Genomic DNA, 24,669 nt, shown 5'->3' on the forward strand with positions numbered 1-24,669 from the left:
AGGGCTGATTTCCTTAAGAATGGATACGTTTGATCTTCTTGCAGTCCATGGGACTCTCAAGAGTCTCCTCCAGCACCAGAATTCAAAAGCATCAATTCTCCGGCGATTAGCCTTCTTTATGGTCCAGCTCTCACTTCCATACATCACTACTGGGAAACCATAGCTTTAACTATACAGACCTTTGTTGGCAAGGTGATGTCTCTACTTTTTAAGATGCTGTCTAGGTTTGTCATTGCTTTTCTCCCAAGAAGACTGAACTAGATGAGCCCAAAATATGACTTGGTATAAGTCCAGGCTCTATGTTTATTTGCCACGGAGGTTGCAGAAGTCACTGTATGTATCATAGCATATCTTTGTATGTCACGCATACCAAGTGGGGATCTCAGGGCTTTCCAGATGTTGTTGGTCTTCAGCTCCCATCAACCACATCTGGCATGGCCATCAGTCCAAGATGATGGGAGCTGCAGCCCAACAACATCCAGATGGCCAGTTCTCCATTCCTACTACATACCAGTAGTAAACTAATTCTTGGATCCTTATGGTAGCCAAAACAGCACCATTCATGCACGAGAAAGAGAGAGAGAGAGATGAATGGACTCATTAAGGTTCAATCAACCCCAATCCGCCTCACCATACTTTTAAAGCAATCTTACGCCACTTTCACAATCATAGCATCCCCTGGAAGAATCGTGGGGATTGTAGCTTATTAAGGGTGCTGAGAGCTGCTGGGAGACCACTTGGATTTCATGACTGAATTATGTGGTATAAAGGTGCTTTGCAGATATGGCATGGATGTGGCCACATTACACATGGCACACAAACTCCAGTTTGTCCATCTTCTTTGAGATACCTCCTTTACTCTCCCCTCCAGTTTCAATGATACTCAATCCGTTATGAAGATGCTGTGGTCTGGACAAAGCTCAGTTCAGTCAAATATGTTTGGGAGAGCATTCCACAACACAGGTGCTACCACTGAAAAAGCTCATCTCTATGTTACTACAAGCTGATCACCATCAGCCCATGCCAAAACAAGCTGGATTCCATCTGCTGATCTTAATGCCCTTACCAGGCAATGGAGAATACAGCATACAGCTCAGGACCAGGTTTATTTAGAGACCCTCCCCCCCCCCCCTTATATAACTGGTAGGTCCCTGCATTCATGTTTCTCCTTGAAGTTCCTAAAATCCCAGAAGCCCACCCCACAGTAAGAGTCAGAACAGGAATTTCAGTGTAGCTGTTCCTGTCTGTTGAGAAATGGCAGGTGCTCACTGTGTGTACCTTCTGGAAACAATCGAAGACATTTTCATTATGGCAAACATTTCCAGATGATTGAAAAGGTCTTTCTGCCTTAGGTCTTCATTTTGAATTGTTTTTTAAACCTATCTTCAGTTGTTGTTTCTACTGTTTTAAAACTGTCTTAGGCTGTTTTTATTGTATGTTTATAAGTCTTTGAGACAGCTAAAATGCTAATAATAATAATAATAATAATAATAATAATAATAATAATAATATAATAGAAGGGTGAGAGAAACCCTCTGTCTTCACTTTTCCTAACATCTACATTTCCCCCTGCCTCACAAACACACACACAATACTTGGGCCCATCCAGACTAGTGTTTTATTGTGGGTGTGTTCTCCAGTATGTTATTGACACAGAGTGAATTAGTGGTAGATATATTTTGCTTTCTGTATTGGGCCCAGACTACCTGAAACATTATATTTCCCTATATAAACCTGCCCAGGTGCTAAGATCCTCAGGTGAGCACCTCCTCATGGTCCCATCGATATCAGAAGCACAAGACAGAGCCTTTTCTGTGACTGCTCCCATATTATGGAATTTCCTCCCCAAAGAGGTTAGATTGGTTCCGTCTTTGTTGTCTTTCTGCTGGCAGGATAAGACCTTCCTGTTGAGACAGGATTTTGGAAACCAAGGGGCAGATGATGCTGATCACTGGGCAGGTGTCAGGGCAAATTGTATTTTAATTGTTGGTTCTAGATACGTTGCAATGTCTTTTCATTCTTTTTAAACTCGTTTTTAATACCATGACTCTGTATTACTTTTCCTTGGATGGGGCAGCCAAAATGGTGCTCCTCCCTATTGTAAATGTTTTAGACTATGGTTCAGTTTGAAAAATGAAACCGCAGCCTAAGTGCCTAATCTGTTGGGTGGGGGAGTGGAGCGTACTCTTTTTAAAAGTTTGTTGAAAGATAGAAAAGAATGGAGGGAGACCTGAGACATTGCTTGTTATCCCTTTTGTGGCTTTTGTGCAACGCTTGAAATCCGAGCTTTCCAACCAAGATTATTCATGTTGAATTGTGTAATGTAACCAGAGTAATGTGATGCTAATCTACAGATAAATGTATCTTGTGGTATTTATATGCAGTGAGTAATCGCCTGTCCTACTAACCACAGGTTTGAGTGTGAGATGGTTGCAGAAAAATGCTGGGTTTCCTACTCATTGTTGGAGCTGTTTCCTGCTGTTTCTGACAGCTGTGCCACTGCCTTCTTCAAGTGGAAAACCCTATTGTTTCTTAACGTTTCCTGTGTGTCTACAATTCAACATGCATAGGCAATTTACTTGCACATATCCATTCCTGCATGTACAGGCAAGGTTGTAGAGTCAGGGATGGCGTACTATGTGTGTGAGGAAGCACCTAGCCTGCCTGCTACGCTCCATACTCCTTATATACCCAGTTGATCACCATGTTCTGAGGGACTCCTGCAGGTACCATCATATCAGGAGCTCCATTCTGCACAAGATAGGAATCAGGCCTTAAGTGTCCTGGGGAATTCCCTCCCCTTGAATATTAGACAGGCATCGTCTCTGTTGTCTTTCAAGCACCAACTGAACACCTTCCTCTTTCAACAAGTATTTTAAGAGGGGAGCTTTCCCACTCTGCACCTATATTGGAATTGTTTTTAAGTTGTTGTTATTGTTTTATCCATTTTATTGTTTGTGGTTTCAAACCCTGAGTTCCTTCTGGAGGACGTGGATAGCTCAGATGGTTAGAGCATGGTGCTGATAATTGGATCCCTGTATGGGATAGCTGAAGGACGTGGGTGGTTCTGTGGTCTAAACCACTGAGCCTAGGGCTTACCTGTCGGAAGGTCGGCAGTTCGAATACCCGCAACGGGGTGAGCTCCTGTTGTTCGGTCCCTGCTCCTGCCCACCTAGCAGTTCAAAAGCACATCAAAGTGCAAGTAGATAAATAGGTACCACTCTGGCAGGAAGGTAAACTGTGTTTCCCTGTGCTGCTCTGGTTCACCAGAAGTGGCTTAGTCATGCTGGCCACATGACCCAGAAGCTGTCTGCGGACAAACGCCAGCACCCTTGGCCTATAGAGCGAGATGAGTGTGCAACCCCAGAGTAATCAGCGACTGGACCTAACAGTCAGGGGTACCTTTACCTTTACCTATGGGACAGCTGCATCTTTTCTGTATTGCAGATGGTTGGATCAGTTGATCCCACAGTCCATTCCAACTCTACAATCTATGGAGAGCACAGTATAAATTTTAATTACCGGTAATAAATAATGTTGGAATATAACAACAACATAATAAACAATATTAGAACGTGACAACAACATAACAGCCACCCAGAGTGGCTGGGGAAACCCAGCCAGATGGGTGGGGTATAAAAAATAAAATAATAATAATTATTACATAGGAAGCACCTACTGAATGGCCCATCTATTCCAGCATTGTGTTCCCACCGTGGCCAACCAGAAACCCATGGGAAGACCCCAAGCAGTACATGAGCACAACAGCAACCCTCTCCCCTCTTGCAACTTGCAGCTACTGGTATTCAGAAGCATATTGCCTCTGACAGTGAAAGTAGAACATTGCCATCAGTTTCTCCTCACTTTGTCACGCACCCCTCCAAACCCTCCATCCAGGCAAGCGAGAAACGTTATCCAAGTTTAAGCTGATATTCTGAATGGAGAATATTTGTGTGTTCATGTGTGCTGGGTATGAGACGGCATTATGCTGTAGAATGAAAAAGGACCCTTTCAACCACCTCTGCTTGTTATAATGATGGACAGTTTGGACATAGCGCATACTCTTATAAATCGTGTTCCATGAACTATATGAGAAGGATAATTTCTGCCCTCTCTCACAACAGGAAGCTGGGGCCGTGCTGCAAATTTTCAAAACAGCAGCTTGTTAGTTACATATCAGGGATGCGGAACCGCAGTCCCAAGGGCCAAATGTGGTCCTCCAGGCCTCTCTATCTGACCCTGGCCACACCCTCTCCCAAGCCACACCCATCGCCAGTGAAGGTAGAGAGGACTGTTCAAGTGTAAAGGAAATGGCCTACTGTGCAAAGGTAATCTGATCTGAGGCTATGCTCCCTGTTACAGTCTTTCAAGGCCACAGCAGAACGCAGGAAAGGGATTTTCTTGGTGAAACTCCCACAAAGGTCTTGACAAAGCAGTGCCTGGGAACTGAATTCTGCCAGAGTGCAATCAGATTTGGGGATTCATTTGGCAAATTTCGCAAAACAAGAGAATAAGAATCAACCAGTGTACAGTTTCCTCTATATAAACTGTTGGTCTGAAAGTTTTGTGTATGTGTGGGGGTTTTTTTATGGCAGTGTATAAAAATAATAATTTTAAAAAATTAACCAGGCACATCACCAGGAGAACTCAAGGAAGTAGCTTTCTCCTTACTGTAAACCCTTTGTTCACTTATTATAAAACAAGTATGAGTTTGTTCTCTCTCTCTCTCTCTCTCTCTCTCTCTCTCTCTCTCTCTCTTTCTCTCTCTCTCTCTCTCTCTCTCTCTCTCTCTCTCTCTCTCATCTTGATGGATTTAAGGATTCCTGTCTTGGCTGTAGAGGTTGGCCACCCTTGTTTATTGGATACAATGAGTTCTGAAATTAACAGAGGCTTTTCCTGCTGATTTAAACCATTTCAGGATCAAGTCCCGAGAGAATGAGTTAATTCACCACAGCTGGGCTGTGGCCTCTGTTTGTTCCAGTGTGTCGTGGATAGTCCTCCTACTGAAACCATGCAGCTGGCGCCCTTCCCTCTCAGAACGAGGGAGTCCTTTCTCTGCCAGACACTATACATCCCCTCACACTCGTCCCTTTATACAGCAACTCTGTTTACTGATGTTGGGGGTGGGTTACATAATGTTTATCGCCATCACATTCTTCATGGCCCTGTGGCTGGGGTGCTCACGCTGAGCCAAAAATGTTTGCGTTCTAAAACAGGGAAAACACAAACGGGCACAGTGCTCCAAAGGGTGATAAGATGCATTCCCCCACAGTCTTTGTTCTGTGTGTGTCTCTTTATAAATACCTGGAAAAACTTGTCTAAAGCATTATTTCCACTTCTCGGAGAACCACAAAAGTAGAGGAAGGTTCATTGTTCAGTGTTAGAACTGCTGGAGGCTGATCCATTAGAGCAGCCCCACCATTCACTCCAGGCCCAACTTGCTTCTTACTCCTAACCAGTCCAGAGGGTGGCCTGGCTATCTGCTTCCTCCTTCTTCATCTCAGTGTGGCCCTTTAGAAGTCATCAGGGAGGACAATAAAGACAAAATTAGATGGTTCTGCCTGTCATGTAAGGGACGCAGGTGGCACTGTGGGTTAAACCACAGGGCCTAGGACTTACTGATCGGAAGGTCGGCGGTTCGAATCCCTGCGACGGGGTGAGCTCCCATTGCTCAGTCCCTGCTCCTGCCAACCTAGCAGTTCAAAAGCATGTCAAGGTCAAGTAGATAAATAGGTACCGCTCCGGTGGGAAGGTAAATGGCGTTTCCATGCGCTGCTCTGGTTCACCAGAAGTGGCTTAGTCACCAGAAGTGGCCATATGACCCGGAAGCTGTATGCCGGCTTCCTCGGCCAATAAAGCGAGATGAGCACCGCAACCCCAGAGTCGGTCACGACTGGACCTAATGGTCAGGGGTCCCTTTACCTTTACCTTATGCCTGGCATTACCTCTGCCTCTATATACTGTTTGGCTCCCTATCTTCTGCTCTGTCAGTCTGCAGCCATCACTAGGAAGTTCCATTCTTTGTGTGCAGAAAGTCCCACATCTCCAAGTAAGGCTAGGATCGTCTCTGGGGCAAAACTCTGGAGTGCCAGTGCTGGCCAATGTGGATCAAGGATGGGGAAACTTTGATGGCTTTTCAGTTGCTGCTAAACGACAACACCCATAACTCCTGATCATTGGCCATGCTGATGGGAGCTGCCATTCAGCAACTTTAGGGGGCCACAAGTTCCCTGATACAGACAATTCTGAGCTAGATCAATCAACAGTCTGACTCAGTATAAGGGATCTTCCTCTGATGAGTAGTCCTGCAACATTGTTAAAAATTTCTTCATCGTTTTCTTCTGCTGTGCTGTCAATTCTTAGGTGTTGTTGTGTTGTTGGTTTTTTTAGTGCTTCAAACTGTCAAGCTATCATTTGGAAAACAACACCTCTCCCTGTTTCTTGTTTTCCCAGCCATTCTCCCATCTTTAGATTTGCAGAAAGTGCAAGTGACGCGTCTGCCATCTCAGTGATACGGCAGTAGGTTTCTGCCGACACCTGTGGCACTTGTGCTGTCACTCTGGTTTGGCAGCAGTAAACTGGCATCGAGTGTACTCTGGAAAATCTTTGCTGCTGATATGTATGTTTTGATAGCATGGCATTCAGTCCATTGCTGTACTTAGCCAAGGAACAGCAAATCAAACTCAAATGCTGAAGAACGCCCAATGTGTATAGTTATAGGATTGTGGTTTGATTGCTGTGAGAGAGTCTGGGTACAGATAAGAGATGGCTGGCAGGGGACAGAATGAGCTCCAGACCTCAGGCACACAGAGGCAGGGTGTGAATGAGTGGGGGAGTCACCACCACATCCACAAACCCATTGCTCAGGCCAGTTAGGGCAGAAGGCAGGGTCAAGCAAATCACCCTTCCATCTACCTTGAAGCTGGTGGTTATGTCCAGACCAGGCCTGATGTAATGAAGGATCGGAGAGCATTCGATTCAGCTCACATTTAAAAGCAAACCTACCAGCTTTGCACATTTCACAACAGTATGTGAAGTGAAACACAGCCAGTCTTTGAAAATTCACAGTTCTTTGAATTTTGCAATGAAGTTCTCTAGCCAAATAAGGTGTACAAAATGCTTTTACTAGGGGAAAGTGGTGCATCAAAATGCATATGTTGGTGACAATATTGAACAACAATGCATTATAGTAGAATAAATTGTTTGGCAAAGATGCACACCATAGACAATCCAAAAAAATATGTTTAGTAGAAGGTTGCACTAAAATGCTGATGCATTTTCATGAGGGCTTTATAAAAATTATAATAAAAATCACAGCTTCTTACAGAAATGGGGAGAACTGAATATGCAATTGGAAGAACGAGAAACCTGGAGAATTGAAGTTGACAGATTTTTCCATCCCTGTAAGCGAGAGCAGTTCTGCCAGCAGTGGGGCCAGTGGATTCCAGGCTGCTTCAGCCCCTTCCCACTCCTGCAGTGCCCAGTTTTGAAGCTTTTGGTGGGTTGCCAGCAGCAGGGATCCTGCCACTAGTATTCCACCTGCTCACCCGTTCAGCAGGTGGAAGAGGGAGTTGTCCGCTGGTGGAGTGATGCTTGCCTTCCTCTGTGGGCTGAGGCTGGGTGGAGATACACCTCTGCTCAATCCAAACCCAGCTCCACCAAAGCAGGAAGGTTGTTTAGATTTCAGCCTTACCTCTGAGCACACCTGTATAGGATTGCGCTAGAAAGCTCCTTGATAGTCAGTGACCAGGCATGCCTACCACTTCTGTTGTCAGAGAAATTGCAAGTAAATGCCCCCAGAATTTGAAATAGCTGGAGACACCTCCCTGCTCTCTGCTCAGCTAAGGATGATGCAATGTGTGAAATCATTTTGAAACTGAGACAGAGCGAAGGGAGGGAGCATTGAGCTCTGGCAGGTAGCTGGCGGGCTGCCTGGGCTGCATCTCTGGCGATCTAATGTGAGCCAGTGGATTTTCTGCTGGCAGGAACATCAAGCTTGCACCCCCTCCACCTATGCATGCCATATGCCTTGGTAAATAAACCCAGATAATACCAAAAGTGTTTAGTCAGTAGAATCTTATATATATATATATATATATATATATATATATATATATGTCTACTTTGAAATGAGCCCTCTTGCATTCACTGGGGCATACTCTGAGTAGGATTCATTTTGGCTACATTTTGGCTGAAATACCTATCCTTGATTTTATTAGCTGTGGGAGTAGATGTTTTAATTGTTTTCAAATATGGCATTAATGCCCTTCTTTCAGATTAGCCTGGTCTCCAGGCTACCCATATTTAATTAATAGATACATTTTCAAATAGAAGTTCTTCTCTTTTTCCAAAACACAGGTCACAGGCTACAGAATACAATGCACACCCAAATTATAACAATACAAGGGCTACACATTAAAAGAGAGGGGGTGAGATTAAGCTGTTTGGGGAGCTGTTGTGGGCAGATACCACAGGGCACTTTGACCACAACAGCTTTAGCAGAAGAGGATAAAGGTAAAGGGACCCCTGACCATTAGGTCCAGCCACAGACAGCTCTGGGGTTGCGGCGCTCATTTCGCTTTACTGGCCGAGGGAGCCAGCGTACAGCTTCCGGGTCATGTGGCCAGCATGACTAAGCTGCTTCTGATGAACCAGAGCAGCACATGGAAACACCATTTACCTTCCCACCAGAGTGGTATCTATTTATCTACTTGCACTGCGTTCCATTCGAACTGCTAGGTTGGCAGGAGCAGGGACCGAGCAATGGGAGCTCACCCTGTCACGGGGATCCGAACCGCTGACCTTCCGATCGGCAAGCCCTAGGCTCTTTGGTTTAACCCACAGTGCCACTTTGACCACAACTGCTTTAGCAGAAGAGGATACCAGGATGCTTTTAGAGAATCCATAAGCTTGGTTGCCTCGTTCTGAGTCATTGCATGCTTGGTAAGCGGGTACCAAGTGCTAACGAATGTGCCCTTTACATTCCTTCCTCTGCTAATCCTACTTATATCAGTCTAGCAGAAGTTCTAGCCCCAGGAGTTGAATTTCGTATATTTTATATACCAGTTAATAGTCAGAATTTCTACTGGATTCAGTTTTCCACTCTTCTTAAGTTTGGACCTCCACCTTGCAGCAAACCATTCAGATTGATCCCTGTAGAGCTCACTTGAGGAGCTGGACCCTTGGGACAGATGGAGTAGAGAAGCCTCCTTCAACCTGGTACACTCATACCTCGGGTTACAGCCGCTTCAGGTTGCGTTTTTTCGGGTTATGGACCGCCGAAACCCAGAAGTACTGGAACGGGTTACTTCCGGGTTTTGGTGGTCACCCATGCACAGAAGCGCTAGATTGTGCTTTGTGCATGCGCAGAAGCACTGAATCATAACCCACGTGTGCACAGACGTGGATTGCGAATGCTGCGGGTTGCGAATATGCATCCTGCACGGATCATGTTCGCAACCTGAGCTTCCACTGTACACTCCAGATGGACCACCCTTCCCATAAACCGTGGCCATTGGCTATGCTAGATAGAGCTGGTAGGAGTTGGGAGCCCAACTAGCAACATCTGGAGGGTACCAGGTCAGGGAAGGCTGGAGTAGCATAAAGTCTGAATGTAGACGGGCCAATATGGAGAGAAACCCAAGAGGTCATGGATGAGATGCACAGCCAGATGCCAGAAAAGGGCCCATGAGCTTACCTCCCCTAAGCATCCTTTCAAGTATTTTTCTCCACTGACAAAAACAACAACACTAAAGAGATTGTTCTACTGGATTTAGCAGTGTTTACATGAGATACTGGCTATTTACCCTGATGATTCTTGTGCCTGCTTTCAGGGATGTCTTCAAGTACGAAGTGGGATGTCTGGTGTGGGGATTACATTCTTTTGTGAATATGGAGCTCGGATGGCTACCTTGGTTGCAATGGCCTGCCCATAATTCATCAACAGACACAGCCCCCTGCCTCACTTTCCCATACTCCCAGGTGGCGGGGATTAGGAACAATGAACAGGAAGCTTGGATCAAGTCCCTTATGGCAGATTAAAGATCAGGCTTATTGCTTCCAAGGGGAATTTGACATAATTGCCAATAAACAGGATAATGGCTGTGACGTCAGTAGAGAAGGTGGGCAGCTGCACCATTGGGACACGGGTTTCAACTCCTGCATTTGATCTTACCGTATTGGCCCAAATATAAGCTGCACCCAAATATGAGACACACCTTTAAAATGGGGGAGGGGGAATACCCAAATATAAGCCACTCCATTCCTCGCTGCTCCTGGCTGCATACTTGGGGAGGGGGGGGAGCCGCACTGTGTTGCGGGTGGCCTTTCCCTTCCTCGCTCTCTCCCTCCCCGGCCTTGGGGAAGAGGACGGGGGACTACGCTCGGGATAGGCGCCGCTTTGCCACACTCCTGGCACTGTTTGCCCTGCGCTCCTGGCTGCATACTGTAAAGTCGCAAATATAAGCCGCACTTTAACTTTTCAAGGTCGGAATTTTGGGAAAAGGTGAGGCTTATATTCAGGCCAATACGGTATTTTAGTCTGCATATACACCATTCAGTGGTGTCCAAACTTTTTTCAAAGAGGGCCAGATTTGATGAAGTGAAGGGCCGTGAGGACCAACCGAAGAGTTGTTAACCTTCTTTTTAGGATTGAAGTTGTTGAGGGTTTTTTTTCAGGATTTTACCCTGGGAAATAAACAGCCACAGGAGCTGGATTAGGCCCCCAAAACGGACTTTGGTCTTGCCATCTAAAGCACATAATTCCCCCCAAGGTATATACAGTGGTACCTTGGGTTACATACGCTTCAGGTTACAGACTCTGCTAACCCAGAAATAGTACCTCGGGTTAAGAACTTTGCTTCAGGTTGAGAACAGAAATCGCACGGCGGCAGCGGGAGGCCCCATTAGCTAAAGTGGTACCTCAGGTTAAGAACAGTTTCAGGTTAAGAACGGGCCTCCAGAACGAATTAACTTCTTAACCTGAGGTACCACTGTATTAGCAGTTGTACCTTGTTAAGGGTGCTGGGAATTGCAGTTCTGTGCAGGGTCAACTGCAGTTCCCATGATTCATTGGGGGAAGCCATGTGTTTAAAATGTGCTGTTGCGTAAACACCCCGAGAGTTTCTCCCACCATGACATCCCACCACACCCAAACTCCTCTTCCACAGGAGTATCAAAGCTCTTGCTTCCCTGAAGAGAAAGCCAAACAAATAATTGCATGGGTCTGATGGTTGGTTGGTTTGTTTATTACAGTGTCGTATCCCGCCCTTCAGTTCAATTATGATGCCAAGGTGGCTCACAATTATAAGTAAAACAATCAGAAGACGACAAATTACAATGCAGTAACTAAAAAAAAAAAAACACGACACCCGACCCTCCACATCTCACAGTACCAGTCAGCAGCATTAACCAATCTAACAGCAGATTAAAAGATTTTTTAAAAAGCTTTTCAGATAAGTGTTGTCGCGCAAAACAGCTCACATCAGTTAATGAGACCGTGAAGCCCCGGTCTCAGGATTGCAAACTCGAAAATCAAAAAGTAGGCAAAGGAAGCGCAGCAAAAAGCAGAGGGGAAAGGTTTTCAAAGCAAAGAATGACAACTGGGTCACATCCACGCCATAGCACCAAAGCACTGTGATGGAGAATCCTGGGAACTGTAGTCTGTTATGGGTGCTGCTAATTGCAGCTCTGCGAGGTCAGCACCTCTAACAAACTACAGTTCCCAGGATCCTCCATGACTTGTTAAGGTGGCATAACAGTGCCTAAACTGTAAGGTGTGGGTGTGATCCTGGAGAAAACAAGTTCCACAGTATAGCTTTATTACTATTATGTTCTTACATCTCTATCCCATCTTTCTTCTATCGTGGAGTCCAAGGCAGCATGCATGTATTTCCCAGGTAGCGCCCCCATCTAGGCACTGACCAAACTTAGACCTGCTGAGCTTCATCCACCAGCCTCATGTGCTATCAGGTCATACCCCTGGACCCATCCCATGCTCTCCAACATTCCACTGGCAATTTTTTTTGTTGTTTAGTCGTGTCCGACTCTTCATGACCCCATGGACCAGAGCACGCCAGGCACTCCTGTCTTCCACTGCCTCCCGCAATTTGGTCAAACTCATGCTGGTAGCTTTGAGGACACTGTCCAACCATCTTGTCCTCTGTCATCCTCTTCTCCTTGTGCCCTCCATCTTTCCCAACATCAGGGTCTTTTCCAGGGAGTCTTCTCTTCTCATGAGGTGGCCAAAGTATTGGAGCCTCAGCTTCACGATCTGTCCTTCCAGTGAGCACTCAGGGCTGATTTCCTTCAGAATGGAGAGGTTTGATCTTCTTGCAGTCCATGGGACTCTCAAGAGTCTCCTCCAGCACCATAATTCAAAAGCATCAATTCTCCGGCGATCAGCCTTCTTTATGGTCCAGCTCTCACCTCCATACATCATTACTGGGAAAGCCATAGCTTTAACTATACAGACCTTTGTCGGCAAGGTGATGTCTCTGCTTTTTAAGATGCTGTATAGGTTTGTCATTGCTAAATGGCAAAAATTAGGATGCAGATATTTCGGTGCTGCACGCCTATGCAAGCCAGCTGACTCGTGTGAGAGTGCGGCACCAAAAGGGGCACATCTTCTGGTGCCAGACAGCGCGGCACCACTGAAAGCACCGGCTTATCTTCTTGCCCAAGTTCAGTGGCAGCAGTGCTGGAGCAAGGAAGTGGGACATTCCAAGATCCAATCAGAAGCTTCTGTAATTCCGGCATGTCCTGGGGAAATTGGGACAGTTGACAATGTGTTGTGTTTTTCACACAGTAGTCCAGATCAGAGTTTCCCAAACTTGGCTCTCCAGCTGTTTTTGGACTACAACTCCCATCATCCCTAGCTAGCAGGACCAGTGGTCGGGGTGATGGGAACTGTAGTCCAAAAACAGCTGAAGACCCTGGTCTAGATTACCTGTTTAACACAAGACCCCTTGGTGGGGTCTTGTCCATGGGTTGGCAAACTAAGGTCCATGGGCCAGATCAGACCCAATAGCCTTCTAAATCCGGCCCGTGGAGGGTCCAGGAATCGCCGTGTGGATCACCAGCGCACACGTTCTTTTCCTCTCCCTCCCTCTCCCTCATATGGCGGCAGCGCCTCCCTCCCTCCTCCTGGCTTCTCCCTGCCCTGCCTAGAGGAGGAAAGGGGCTGGGCTTTGTTGGTGCCAGCCCCTCTCCGGAGCCCTTTCGCGTGCCGCTCATCATCCATTTCCCCCCCAAAAATATAGTCCGGCCCCCACAAGGTCTGAGGGACAGTGGACCAGCCCCCTACTGAAAAAGTCTTGTCTGAGCTTCTCTTTGTTAGGATTCCACTTTCTTAAGTAGAAGAGAATAGAACTGGTTTGTTTATTTAATAAATCAACCAAGATAAAGGGACATTTCCAAATTCCCCCGCTCCATACTCACTAACTCTCTGTTCCACCTCTCAGCATTTCTTCACCACATCAGACCCACCAGGGGCCAAGGAAACCAAGCTCTCTATGATTATCCTGATTGAAGGTTAGCAGTCCACACTAAACTAATATTATCAGTCAAGGATTGATATTTACCAGTAACTCCGCTTGTGGATTGCAAATTAGTCTCTAAATACCAGTTTGAATGCTAATTTTTAGCCCTAATTATATGCAGCCTTAATAATTACATCCTATTTCATTGTTATAATTACCATAGTTCATGGCAAGACTCTTCGTGCGCCGTTTTGCAAGTGTGACTCCAAAGCCGTTACTGTGATAAACAAGTATTAAAGCTACACAGTAATTAGTTACATACCAATTTACATTTGAATTGTGTATACTTGGGGAGAAAATAGCGTGAAAAGATTTCCAACAGCACCAAAATGCACTGGGACAGAAGCAGTGCTTTATGGGAAGAAAAATAAGGGAGAAACAGGGCCACTTTCTTTCCATAAGGGCAACCAATTGGCAGCTATATAAAAGGGCAGTTCCACATGACAGTTTATTCTGAATTCAGGGCTGCTTACGAATAGAAGTTTTGCAGTGTGCACACTACAGTACAGTGGTACCTCTGGTTATGAACTTAATTCATTGCGGAGGTCTATTCTTAACCTGAAACCGTTCTTAACCTGAGGTACCAATGGGGCCTCCCGCTGCTGCCACACAATTTCTGTTCTCATCCTGAGGTAAAGTTCTTAACCTGAGGTACTACTTCCGGATTAGCAGAGTCTGTAACCCGAAGTGTTTGTAACCAGAGGTGTTTGTAACCCAAGGTACCACTGTATCCTCATCAGATTGCCATTCCATCGTTGCCTCCTGTTTAATCCGGACCTACCATTTCTGCACGGCTTTTATTTATTTGTTTATTGGATTTTCTGCAGAAACGGTAAATCTGGATTAAATGAGAAAGCAATATGGTCTGGATTTTATTTGATTTTTATGATCTGGTGCCACACAAACCTTGTACGTATGAACAGCACTGAGCAGAATGAAACTGACATGTGAAAATGCTGAGTACTTTTGCAGAGTAACCAAGATGGACAGTATTGTTCTTATACCAAATGGACATCAGGTATCAAATGGTATCAGTGGCTCCGTAAAACCTGCCATTTCTTTGCAGTATGTGGATGTGGTTAGGTTATTTTAACCTTGTGCTGAAGGATCACAAGTGTGCAATGAAATATACAGCTCAGTGATGTTAAGGCTGCTCTCGTATCTCAGTGAATGATGATGAGCCAAGGTCTGCTATGAACTCAGTTGCTCAGAAGATCCATACTGTGTGCAGTGCTTTGTATCCATCCTTTATTATATCCAGATAAGGGTTGGGGAACCTGTGGCCCTCTAGATATCGCTGAATTACAATTCCTGATATCCCTGACCATTGGCTGGGCTAGATGAAGTTGGTGGGAATTGGCAATAACTCAGTGAGTTCCAGGTCCAGCATCTCCAGGAAGAGCTAGGATAGAACCCAGTCCAAAAAACTGGACAGTTGTTGCCAGTCATGTTGCCCATTCCTCATCTAAGGTTTGTATCCAATTAAGTCCTACTCAGAGTATACCTGCTGAAATTAATGAAGCAAAACTAGCAATGCTTGTTGACTTCAGTGGGTCAAATCTGAGTAGGACTACCATTGAACTGAGTAGGACTACCTACACTGAGTAGGACTACCACTCTAAATGGGTCATTGCACCGGTAATTTTATCAGCACAGAATATTATACAGGGCACATTATTCCCACCTGCTCGTGATAATTTAGACTACTAAGACCTTAAAATGGGAGGAAGGGGGACTAGGGCTATCTATCAATGGGACCCCATTCCTGTTGGCTGGTCACCAACTGGATGCCACCAGGTGTGGGGGCCGCCAATAAGGAGAGGGCTACATAGAGATACATGGAGGGAGAGCAGCTCTCCATTACCAAGGATAACTTTCAGTTGGGAAGCAGAAGTGCAAGGAAGAAGAAGAAGAAGAAGAAGAAGAAGAAGAAGAGTAGTAGTAGTAGTTTGGATTTGATACCCCGCTTTATCACTACCTGAAGGACTCTCAAAGCGGCTAACATTCTCCTTTCCCTTCCTCCCCCACAACAAACACTCTGTGAGGTGAGTGGGGCTGAGAGACTTCAGAGAAGTGTGACTAGCCCAAGGTCACCCAGCAGCTGCATGTGGAGGAGTGGAGACGCAAACTCAGTTCACCAGATTACGAGTCTACCGCTCTTAACCACGACACCACACTGGCTCTCTGGATGTGTGTAACTCAAAGACCTGAGCCAATGGATTCAAGTTACAAGAAAGGAGATTCTGACTAAACAACAGGAAGAACTTTCTGACACTAGGAGCTGTTTGACAGTGGAACAGGGTCCCACAAGAGGTGGTGGACTCTCCTTCCTTGGAGGTTTTTTAGCAGAGGTTGGGTGGCCATCTGTCAGGGATGCTTTAGTTGAGATGCCTGCATTGCAAGGAGTTGTACTAGATGACCCTTGGGGTCCCATCCAACTCCACAAATCTGTGATTCTCTGATTCTACAGCTAAAGCCACCAGCAGCTGTTGGGTGCACCCTTTCCAGCAGCTGCTGCTCTCCTCAGCCTCAACCTCAACCTGCTTTGTCTCACCAGTGATCAGGACATGACTCACCGCCAAGGCTTAGGAGATGTCAGTCAGCATTTCTGAGATGCTGAGTCAGTGCTGACAGACAGGGACATGCTGCTGCTCAGTGAATCAGCAGACCCAGAATTTCCAATCACATCATCGTATTGCGGAGATTTTGTCACCATCTTGCCATAATCATAATGCTGGCAAGACACTGGGACTTCATTTGTTTATTTATTGAATTTATACACCGCCCTACACCCAGAGGTCTCAGGGCAGTTCACAGAACAAAATCAGAATACAAAGCCACAGCATATACATCATATACATAGGTTTTTTTTCCCCTCTTCCTTACATTTTAGAACTCAGGGCCATCCAATGAAAGTGAACATGGGAAGACACAGGGCAGGTGAGAAAAGTTCTTTTTCACACTGCAGGTACAGTGGTACCTCGGGTTAAGAACTTAATTCATTCCGGAGGTCCGTTCTTAACCTGAAACTGTCCTTAACCTGAGGTACCCCTTTAGCTAATGGAGCCTCCTGCTGCCGCCACGCCACCACCGCACAATTTCTGTTCTCATCCTGAAGCAAAGTTCTTAACCCGAGGTACTATTTCTGGGTTAGCGGGGTCTGTAACCTGAAGCGTATGTAACCCGAGGTACCACTGTACTTAAAATGATGGAATTTGCTACTATAAAAGGTAGTGATGGCCACCAACATGGATGGCTGTAAAAGAGGTACAGACTAAGTCATGGAGGATGACACTATAAGCAGCTCCCAAGCACAATGGCCATGTTCTCCCTCCACTGTCAGAGGATGTGAGTCTCTGTATACCAGTGGCTGGGAAAGCCACTTCCGGGCCTGCCCAGGAGGTGGGGTTGCGGGCTTCACGCCCACCCCACGTGAGCGGGGGCTGGTTCCAGCCCCCGCGAGAGCAAGGGAATCCCGGCCGGGTCTGCCCCCCCCCAGCCAGCCAATCAGCTGGCTGGGGGGCGTGGCCTGCCCTATTTAGGACCGGTGCGGAGGGGGCTCGCCCTCTTTTCGCCGGCTCGCCCTCACGTTTTCCCACCCTCCCTCCCTTTAAGTAGGCTTTAGGTAGGTCTTTGACTTTGTTATGGACTTCAGTCTGTCGCTGCAAGGGGCATGGTAGGAATTTTTCCCAATTGGCAATTTCCGGCCTTTTGGTTTTTCGCCTACCTCGTAGCAACTCGTCACAACTTCTCGGCATTGGCGGTAGGCATTGGTAAGAAGGGGTTAAGAGGATGTGGGGGGGGAGGAACGCCATCACCTCCCCCCAATGAGCGAAGGGTGGTCCGTTAAAGGACTCCGGGGGCGTGGCCCTGTCCGAAGCCTATGGAGGTGTGGGCCAAAGGCACGCCCCCGAGCGGTGACCCGGGGGAGCTCCTAGTCAATGTGCCTCGGCAGGAGACTCCCCCGATATAGTGTTAACCCTTCCCCGTGTCTCCAGCAAATGGGCTGGAGCCGGATAGTCGTTAGGACCAATGCCTAAGCCAATGCCTCTCACTCCTGAATTCAATAAAGTTGTGGCCTAATTCGCCCAATTAACCTTAAATTATGGTGTCTCGTGTCTTTATTTATCCTGGTGGGGGGCGGGAACTCGCCACGCAATCACAAGTTGGGAGAGTGCTCTTGTTGGCTTCCCATATGTATCTGCTTGGTCATAGTGAGTGCTGGACTGGATGAGCCTGCAGCTTAATCCAGCAGAGCTCTTCTCATGTCCACATTGTGGTTTGCTAGGTGTGTTTATTTACTTAGCTAGCATCCAGTTCCACTCTTACTGTCCAAGCTGTCAAATTAAAAGAGACAGGCCCACCCCCACCTGCATCACAAATGTGTTGAAGTGTGTGCCTTTTTTAAAAAAAAAAAAGCTTTTCCAAGATAAGCAAGCATTCAATAGCCCTCTGCTTCTAATTTTCTTAAAACATTCCTTCCTAAAAGTTGTCAGAATGGGGGTCGGGTTAAGAGTTGCAGTGAGGAACAACTTCCAGGATAATTCAAAGATAAGGCTAAATAGCTTCACAATGTGCTCTTTAATCTGCTTGCTATTGACACAATGCTGGCATATTATGTCTGCAGGATTTAAGGAGCTTTCCTCCCCATGTAGCTGATGGTTTATCATGTCAATAGAGGCCTGAATTTACAAGCAATTGTTGTGCAGAATTTGTGCCTATACACAGAGAGGGGGGTGGGGAGAGAAGCCTTTTTCAATGTTTTCAAGTGTTAGATTATGAAGCTTCAAAAACCTTTAAGGAAAAAAAAACCTTTAAGAATATAGGTTTACTACACTTTTGCTTGTTGGATATAACATTACTGCTATTATTAATTATATTTATTAGTCACTTCTCCACCAAAGCAACCCAAAGCGACTTATAAAAATGGTACAAACATTAAAACCAATAATAAAAAATGAAGCAGAATGAGAGAGAGAGAGAGAGAGAGAGAGAGAGAGAGAGAGATCTCATATTCTGCTTCAGTTTTTATTATTGGTTTTAATGTTTGTACCATTTTTATAAGTCACTTTGGGTTGCTTTGGTAAAGAAGTCACTAATAAATACAATTAATAATATATATATAGAGAGAAAAGGCCTATCCCACTAAGAGAGGCCACAAATATCTACAACCCTCCAGGGCCGAAATCTTGGTTACAAAGAAACATTTCCCCCTGGTGTCTTAAACTAGAAAGTGATGTGTCATGTGTGCCTCCCTAAGGATTGCCTCCCATATTTGGGGAGCCACCACTGAAAAGGTCTGCTCTCCTGTTCCTACCCTCTGCTCCACCCACAAAGGTGGAACATGGAGAATGTGGACCGCATCTCAACGCAAACAATAAAACTTTTTGCTCAAGTCTTCAAATGCAAACTAGATTGTCTTCCTTTCCAAAGGGGCAGCCAATTTAGACTGCAATCTTAGTCACACTTCTGTAGGACTAAAACCCAGTGGGACTTTCTTCTGGAGACACTTACCATTGCAGCCAAAATAGCAAAGAGTCTTTTCAGAGTCTTAAAGACTGCCGCATCGATTATGGCATGAGCTTTAGTGGGCCAGAGTCGACTTCATCAGACACATGGCGTTGTTTGTTTTATTTATCCAAAAGGGGGGGGGGGGGCTTCTAAGTGGTTTACAAGTAGAAAAACCAATTACAGGAGCATTAAAGTATAAACATCCATAATTAAAGTACACAGTTAAAATACACGGTGAAACAATCCCATTAAAACATTTCAATATAAACATTCATAATTAAAAGATCCAATAAAACAATCCCATTAGAATAACACAGTAATTAAAACAGGAGACTCGGGCTGAGAAGTCACAGGGCTGTCTGTGTAAGCAGGTACAGCTTCAGAAGTCAGCAGAATTCAATTCAGATGGGGGCCTCTCCTGTCTCACCAGGGAGCACGTTCCATAACATGGGTGCCACCAGTAAAAAGGCCCACCTCCATGTCACCACGAGCCAATTATTATCAGATTGTGGTAGGGCTAAATGGTATATATGCATATACAGCGGTACCTCGGTTTAAGAACAGTCCAGTTTAAGAATGATTTGGTTTACAAACTCTGCAACCCACAGCGCCACCTGCGTCCCTGATCACTCTTGTAAGCCCAACACAAAGAAGGATCTTGCCCTCTGCCAATGGGGGAGAGCAATCCTGCTTAGTGCTGAGAGCTCTCTGTGAGGGCTCCTGTCCCCTTGCATCTGCTTCTTTGAAGCTTCAAAGCCACAATTCTCTGAGTGCTTTAACAATGAACCCATCTTCCCAGGAAACTGGGAAATGTAGCTCCGCAAGGGATCAAGGGGTCTCCTAGCAACACTCAGCACTCTTAATAAACTACACTTCCCAGGGTTCTTTGGGAGATTGTTGAAAGTGGCACGATGCCAGTTTAAACATAGTGTACCCCACCTTCTGAGACGTGCTGTCACACTGTCATTCATACCGTCATCTCTTCCTAATGTTTTGTCCAAATCCACTTTTCTTGTCATTTGAACATATTGGTTTGGATCCTACCCTCTGGAGCAACAAGAAACAGATTTGTTCCATCATTTATGGGGCAGCCCTTCCAATATCTATCGTATTGCCCCTAAATTATCTCTTCCTCATTGCTTTCTAGGAGACACTGGTTTAGGAAAAGCCAGTGGGGTGTATTTGTGGGCATGGCTTTGTGGCTGTCAGGGTTTTGAAATGCTCATGCCATCTTGGATCTGCCTCAAAACATTTCAAGCCTCTCACAGACCTTACCCTTGATACCCACACATTGCCTCTCCATATATATATATATATATATATATATATATATATATATATATATATATATATCCTTCTGGTTTGCAGTTTGATTCTTAGATGACATATGCGGTTACCACTCTAGTTTCTACACTGAGCGTGCAGATTTTGACACCCGCATCATTTGGGTTGCTCCCTTGGAAGGAGAGACGTGAAGAATACCCTTATGCTTTTAAAGAGGCAAAAGCTTCTGGTGTCAGAAAATGGGTCTGTTGAATGTCAGCTGTACAGAAGGCCGCAGTGATGTAGTCTTCAGTCTGTCACCACCCGAAAACATCAGAGTGAAATATCCAAAGGTTTGCCTGCCAAAAATGGCCCATTCCCATGGCTGGGAAACTTTGTTGGCAGTCATTGAAGAGAATGTACTGTGGGCCAAACCTTTAAACCTCTCTCTCTTCCTCTACCCCACAATCACATCAGTTGTTAACTCTCTAAGCAAAACTCCCATCGAAATAAAAGGAGTTTTTGTCAGCTTCTGCTTTTTGCACGGGGAGAATTGTGCCACAAATATTTCTTGCAAGTAAATATGAGATCTTGACCAGGTCTGTGAAAGGAGAAACCAAGCGCTTTTTAAGGCAAAGTTACAAGTGCGATTTAACAACTTTGCAGAGTTAGTGAATAACCACAGGGAGTAATATATTGAAGCCTTGGGGTGCATTGCTGCTCCTGTGGCCAAACTCCCGGTGATTTTACTTAGCAGGTTTTCAGCCTTGGACTTGATAGAGAAAATCAGTTTTTGCTGCAATGTTTTTTGAAATGAAATTCTGCTTTCCCTCCAAGCTCAAATAATAAAGCTCAGAGAAACATCCCCCCCCCCAATTTTCCAAGTGGTGCATTTTTTCCCCTACCGTTCTATGCCTTCAATGATTCATGTTTCAGCAGAAAAATTAATAAATCATCGTCAATTCTTGGCATTTATTTCCAAGATTAAACCCATGGTACTTAAAAAAACAAAAAAAAAACCCTATATATTACTCCCCCATTTTATTGAAGACATTTCAGATCTCCCACACCCCTCCTTTCCCATTTTTTTTTTACCTTGTCTGTGAAAATGGACTCTCATTATCCTGCCAAATTACAGTGTACTGAAGGACTGTCATTTAAAGTAGGAATGAGAAATTTTGAGCAAGCAATCTTTGAGAAAAAGGAAACGTGTTCGTGTGTGTGTGTGTGTGATTTGATGGGAGTTCTTTTCCCCACCTGTCTGACTTCTGATAACTTACACATGTTTATAAAGTTGTGTGATTGGAGAATAGTTTTGGGCTCGCTGGTGAAGGACGAGGAAAAAAAACGTGTTGAGGGGAGAAGCTTAGAGACAGAAAGAGAGGGAGGAAGGAAGGAAGGAAGGAAGGAAGGAAGGAAGGAAGGAAGGAAAGAAAGAAAGAAAGAAAGAAAGAAAGTAAGTTTTTAGAGCCCACCTTGTTTCTGTGATTTCACATTGTGTTTTTAACATTGTGTTTAAATTGTTGTAACCTGTCCTGGAACCTCAGGAGGAGGGCAGGTAACCAACGTATTATTAGCAACAGCATTGCAAGTACTATTGAAGAGGTGTTGCGCGGAGAAAAAGAGAAGGAAGGAAGGGATTGCAGGGAAGATTGGGGACAAAGACAAAGCGAATGATTTGAGAAGGGGGAAAAAAGAATTGGGTCTTAACTTTCTTAACTTTCCTGGAGGGCTGTGTGCATTCAGAGCCTCTTGGCAGCTATTGTTTGTCCTCAGGATGTCTGAAATAAGGCTTGAATAATAAAAGAGGAGAGGAGAGGAGAGGGAGGGGAAAACGAGAGAGAGAAAGACGGCTCCTTCATGACCACTGCGCGAGCTCTGCCAGTGTAACGGAGGTGTTTGGAGTTGTAGCAGCTCCTTGGAAGCGGGGGGGGGGGGGTGGTGGGGGGGGGGGGAGGCCACTGAAGGGTCAGAGGGAAAGAGACAGCGAAGGAGGGAGCGATGGAGGGGCGGAGGGAGAGATGGGGGCCTCGCCGCAGCCAGTGAGGGCGAGCTGCCCAAATCTGCTCGCCTTATCCCAGCCTGTTGGGGGTGGGACCCTGAGCTCTCCAGCCGCCTGATGGTTGGGAGGGAAGCGGCGGCGGCGGCGGCGGCTGCCTCCCCCCTCTCGGCTCCTTTTGCCGGAGTGACTGGAGATGGATCGTATTACACCATTTGCCTCGCTCGGGTTTGTTTTGCTGCCGGCGCGTCCCGGCGCTGCTGCTGCTGCCGCCGCCGCGAGTTTTGGCAGGAGGATGTTTGCGAGGATGAGGACGGGGAAGCGCCGAGCTGGAGCTCGACTCTTGATTCGATTCTGATCTTTTGATCGCAGATATTATTATTATTATTATTATTCTACTACCATTCTTTCTCCACCCTTCGCTCTTGGTATTCCCGCGGCGGCTTCCTTCTCCATCTCCCCTCCACCAAGCCCGTGGATGAGGTAAGGAGAGCTCCGTTTCCACAAACACACACAAGCCGATTGCAAAAGCCATTTCCCCCCCCCCCCACTTCCTCCTCCCCCGATTTGCTTGGCAGAAGCCGAGCTGCGACAGCGCGTCTCAGCATCTCACGGCTGGCTAGTTATTGTCTGAATGGCGTGCACACGCAGGACAGCTGATCGGCTTGCAACGCGCGTCGCGGCGGAGCTTCGCCGGGGGAGGAAAATGGTGTTGGGTGTTTATATCTAGGTCTGTGCATGCACGGGGAGGCAGGACGGGGAGAGTCCCGAGACGAAACCGGGTGTTGGTTAAGGCGCAATCCTGCAACAATACTTTCCCGGGAGTCAGTCGCATTGGAGTCAATGGGGCTTCTGAGCAGAGACGTGTGGATATCCGCGGCCCCCCCCCCCCGGGTTATTTTCTTTTTGACTCGTTGCTTGCAGGCGCTGCAGCTTGTGGGGAGGTGAGGGCTGGCGAAAAGCGTCTCGGAGGCGACGACCTGCGTGTTAGATGGTCGTTTGAAAAGTTGCAAGGTCTGCCAGTGTCGGATGCGCTCTTGCGCTTTGCTTTGCTTTTCTTTTCTTTGCCTTCCCCTTTTTTTCTGTGCGTAGGTGGTTTTTTCTTTCTTTCTTTACGCTTATTTCGTTGTGAGTTACTGTATTCGGTTTGGAGGAATCGGACCGAGAAGATCGCGTTCTCGGCTGCAGGCGAGAAAGCAAACGTGCGGGGTTTAGGGCTGGGAGAGCGAACCAGCCAAGTTTGGATTCGGAGCGGTTCTCTTCGGAAGGGGCTGGCTGCGCTTTGGGAAGAAAGCGGCGGCTGCGGAGGGAGGGCTGCTGGGCAACAAGGAGACGGAGAGAGATGCTGCTCTCTTGAAGGGCCAGCCGAGCAGGAGAGAAGGAACAGGAGGAGGATGAAGGAGCCAAGAGCCCTGCGGACAGCTGGGGAGCTTTGGTCGCATGACGGTTTTGCACCAGGGGTAGGGTTAGGAATGCTTGTTTTTACCCCTCTGGCGGTACAGAGGATTAGAGGAGGAGAAGGGCTGGAAATTGGTCATGGACCGGCAGGGAACGGAGAGCAGCAACTGGCACCAGGTTTTGTGCTGGTGTGTCAGATCTGAGCAGCAGCAGGTAGAAAAACCTCGGAGGTCCGCAGAGCATTGGCTGGCCAGGTTGGTTCGGAATTCCTGAAAACTCAGGCTTGCCATTGCCTCGAGAGCCTAGGAGCACAGGATCCCAGACCTTTGGCCCATCACACTCAGTACTGTCCACACTGGCTGGTAGCAGCTCTGCAGAGTTTCAGCAAGGGGTCTCTCCAGCCCTACTTGGGGACTGAACCAGGGACCTTCTGCAAATGTTTCACCACTAAGCTGCAACCCATCCTCTAGGAAGCAGGTCCTCTCCACCCCAGGATGGGTGAGTCACAAGGCTGTGATGCATCTGGCTGTTGGGGTTTTTTTTAGGGGCACGGGAGCATTGAGGCTTTGCAAATGCTCAGAAACTGCTTAGCACTCCAAGGCTTTAGCGATGGCATTGCAAATAGGTTCCGGTGGTGCAGACCTGGCAAACCTTGAGAGGGGTAATGTGCCCACCTGTCGGTTTCTGCTCAGCCCAGGGGCATCATATCCTCCTGGAGGGGCTGGCAATCTGGGCAGAAAAAGGTGCTGACCCACACTGCCACGAGATGGTTGTGTGAATGTGAGTATTTGGGATATGGGGAAAAGGGGGTGGTTTGAAAAACTCCCATGTAGGCATTGCTTGACAAATTGGTTGCAGGGATCCTGGAGGTCCCTGGATCACCGTCCTCTGTTGCTCTCCTCCTCTGTAGATCTTTGTATCTGGGAACTTTGTCGACTGGAGAGGCAGGGACACACACAC

At 46.5% G+C, this 24,669-nt stretch overlaps 1 protein-coding gene across 10 annotated transcripts in view; it reads left to right on the forward strand.

Annotated features, from left to right (window-relative positions):
• Positions 1-24,669, forward strand: part of SEMA6D (semaphorin 6D) — a 441,818-nt gene that overhangs the window by 338,368 nt on the left and 78,781 nt on the right. The window contains exon 1 of one of the 10 annotated variants that reach the window (XM_079953193.1): positions 22,291-22,794. The exons of 8 other annotated variants lie outside the window; for them this stretch is intronic. The gene's annotated coding sequence lies outside the window, so the exon portion shown is untranslated. Of the gene's footprint in view, positions 1-22,290; positions 22,795-23,458; positions 24,208-24,669 lie in introns of those variants that run through there. One more of the 10 variants, XM_079953195.1, reaches the window with a different exon arrangement.

The sequence above is a fragment of the Podarcis cretensis genome, assembly GCF_951804945.1.
Source record: "Podarcis cretensis genome assembly, chromosome: 14".
NCBI classification, from domain to species: Eukaryota; Metazoa; Chordata; class Lepidosauria; order Squamata; family Lacertidae; genus Podarcis; species Podarcis cretensis.